The sequence below is a fragment of the Parus major genome, chromosome 5 (assembly GCF_001522545.3).
Source record: "Parus major isolate Abel chromosome 5, Parus_major1.1, whole genome shotgun sequence".
NCBI classification, from domain to species: Eukaryota; Metazoa; Chordata; class Aves; order Passeriformes; family Paridae; genus Parus; species Parus major.
In genome coordinates, this window is record NC_031774.1 from 51,087,299 (window position 1) to 51,090,815 (window position 3,517).

The following is a 3,517-nucleotide window of genomic DNA, read 5'->3' on the forward strand; positions in this document are numbered from 1 at the left end:
AGAAAAGAAAAGAAAAGAAAAGAAAAGAAAAGAAAAGAAAAGAAAAGAAAAGAAAAGAAAAGAAAAGAAAAGAAAAGAAAAGAAAAGAAAAGAGAAAAGTTTTATCTAAAGCTTCTAGGTCAGCTCTAGGATAGACTTTTGGACTTGCTTGTAATTGCTTTCATTGTCTGACTGGTCAGCATGGTTACTTATCTTCCCCTGCTGTGCATATGACCAAGTGTTGTGTAGGCAGGTGTGCTGGCCAATAAAACTTCAAAAAGCAGTGAAACGTTCCCATCAGTGCAAGCAACAGTTCCCAGTATAAGTAATTGTCTTGTCATATCTCCCCAGGCCCATTCTTTTCCTTTCTTTCTCTCTCAACTGAATTTCATCAGAAATGTTCTTTATCCTTCAACATAGCCTCATGTTACTTCTCTGCAGCTCTGCTGCCCTCCATTCTAAAATCTGGCATTACAGTGAAACTTCCAAGAATTCCATTCTCTGAAGCATTATGAGTCACACTGTAGTCCTCAGCAATATTTTTAAAACACCAATGTTTTTTTAATCACTCTTGAGACCCACAGAAGAAAGTAAGGATATTATCTTGCTAACTTACAGTCGTGGTTGTTTTTTCTATTGCCACCCACACTCTCTCATCTTTCTCCAGATACTCTGCTCCAGTCTCTCAATAGTGCAGGCATATGGTATTCAAGCATGCCAGAGTCTGACTTCAAGTTTTAGTCATTTTTCTCCCTCTAGAAAGAATGGAGGGACATTAAGCCTATGACCATTTGAGAGCTTTCTTTATAGGACAGTTTTACTCGGGTTTATACTTTTAAAAAATTATATGCTATACTGTAAAACTAACAAAGAAACATCAGGTCTACAGCATAATTTATCCTATCTGAATACCAGCAATGCCAATTGCCTGGTATGTCAGAGGCAGCACAGAAATCACTGGTCCAACAGTGAACATAGGAAGAGGAGAATTTATGCCTGCTTCTGGCAGTGATTTTTAAAAAAGCATTTTAACACAGGAGAGGGTTATCTTCAGGAGCTGTTGTAAATACTATCCCTGATAAGAAAAACATAAATCTTTATCCTGCTGTTTGAAGAATTTCCCGTGTTATTAGTAAAAAAATCCAAGTTACTAAGCTATAGTAAAGTTATCAGTTCATTTTCCTTGTTTCAATGCTTGTTCTTTTATTTTTTGAGCATGAGGAATGAAGTAGCTTCTATTACAAAAGAGTTATTTTCAGCTTAGGACTGAAGTTCCACAAATTGCTGTTATCTGCTGTGCAGATTCTCATGTGACACACCGAATAAATATACTTTAAGGTAAGCACATACACTGGGTGTTCAATAAAGATCCCTAAAGACAATTGCTATCTGAGTTCTCTAGACATCAGCTTTTGCATGAAGCACTTGAGGATGGCTGGCTGCCCCATGATAGTTTTTAGACAAAGCTGCCAGGAAATAAGAGCATGAAGAACTAGATTCTAAATTACCAGCTGATCATGTGAAGAAAGTACATACTTAGGTCTCAAAAGTTACTGAAAAATGGTCAGCAAGCTTGTCTGTGCAAGAGATGGTTGAGAGAACTGTGAAAATAAACACATCATTGAGAAATGGAGGTAGGATGAGTGAGATTTACTTAAGAAAAGGTGAGAACAGTGTTAAACGAAATAGAAAAGAATCCATATTAAATAGTAGCATTAATGCAGTAAGTCAAGACAACTCAAGAATCACAGTTAGATGAAGGATTTTATACACATTTACACATGTATTTATTTGTCTACCTAAAATAAAACAATCATACTGAAACTGCTCATTTTACATTCAGCTCATACAAGGCTTTTCTGTCTCACTGCCTCATACCAAAAGTTGTGGAACAGCAATAAACTTGTTTTCCATTTTGGTAGGATTTTGCTTCTACTCCATGTGTCTTTAAGAAATCTTGACTAATTTTTTTAATTTGATTGTACCAATACTAAAATTAATACTAAAACTGGAGTATGTTTTAACTCCTGGGCTGCACCCAAAGCAGTGTGGCCAGTGAGTCAAGGGAGGTGGTCCTGTTCCTCTACTCTGCTCTCATGAGACCTCACCTGGAGTTCTGCATCCAGCTCTGGGGCCCTCAACACAAGAAAGACATGGACCTGTTGGAGCGAGTCCAGAGGAGGGCCATGAAAGGGATCAGAGTGTTGGAGCACCTCTCGCAAAGAAAGGCTGAGAGTTGGAGAAGTTGGAGAAGAGAGTCTGGAGAAGATAAGGCTCCAGTTTATTGTGGACTTCCAGTACCTAAAGGGAGCTCATCAAAAAGAGGGAGTGCAACTTTTTACACAGACAGGACAAAGGGGGAATGGTTTTAAAGTAAAAGAGGAGTCATTAGATATAAGGAAGATATTCTTTACCCAGAGGGTAGTGAGACACAGGAACATGCTGCCCAGAGAAGTTGTGGATGCCTCATTCCTGGAAGTGCTCAAGAACAGGTTGGATGGTACCTGGAGCAATGTGGTTTAGTGGAAAGTGGCAGGGGGACTGGAACTTGATGATCTTTAAGGTCCCTTCCAACCCAAACGATTCTATGATTCTAAGATGCTGTAACTACCAGGCCAAGACATTTAAAAATTGCTTTACTCACTGTGGGTGTTTTTAAGACAAAAAAAAAAAAGAAAAATCTCTAGGAAATAGGTCAAAATATTAACACATTTATTAATCTAATGTTAGACTTTTAAATCTGTATTTAGTCTTCCTTGTGTCGGTAAAGTTGTTAATTCTCAGTGACAGATATCCTCAAACCTCAGTGAATGAGTATGAGGTACAATTCAGCTAAACATCACACTATCTAAAAAAATTCATTATCATTATAGATTTGGGAGCCTATTTAAATACAGGCATCCAGTTTTGAATGTTTGTCATAAGAGAGTAGCAGTGATGAGCTCAAATATTTGGTAACTGCTGATGTCATTGATGAGCTGCAGAGATTTCAATTTTCCACAGAAGATGATGCTAGTAATAGAACACCTCCTTAAGCCACTTCTGTTTCTTTATTTTTATTATTTCTAAGAAAAATAATGTCCTCACTATCTCTGAACCCATCGGTGTGATTTTGTGCCTTGACTACGAACAACTGTGGTCTGGGCAGCACACGTCAGCCTTAGCAAGGAGAATGTCATCAGTCAAAGAACAAAAGCTAAATCTTCCAGGTGACTCTGAATCATCTTCCTGAATGATACTTCATGCTACCCCTTACTGGCTTTTCAGGAATAATTAGAAACAGGCAGAAGTTGCACCATTTCTATAAGTTTAAAGCAAACTGAAAATCAGAATTGATGTGTTTGTTGCTACGTTTTCAATACCAGAAAATGTCAAGAGCACAGGCAATTTCCAATTGAATTTACCGATGCTTTATTCAGTGCTCCACAGGCAGAAAAGCCAAGTGACAAAATAGGGATATCTAGCACAAAGTATGAAGCATGAAGGCTGAAAATGAAGACTGTTATGAAATTTAGAAACGTGATACTGATGTGAATGT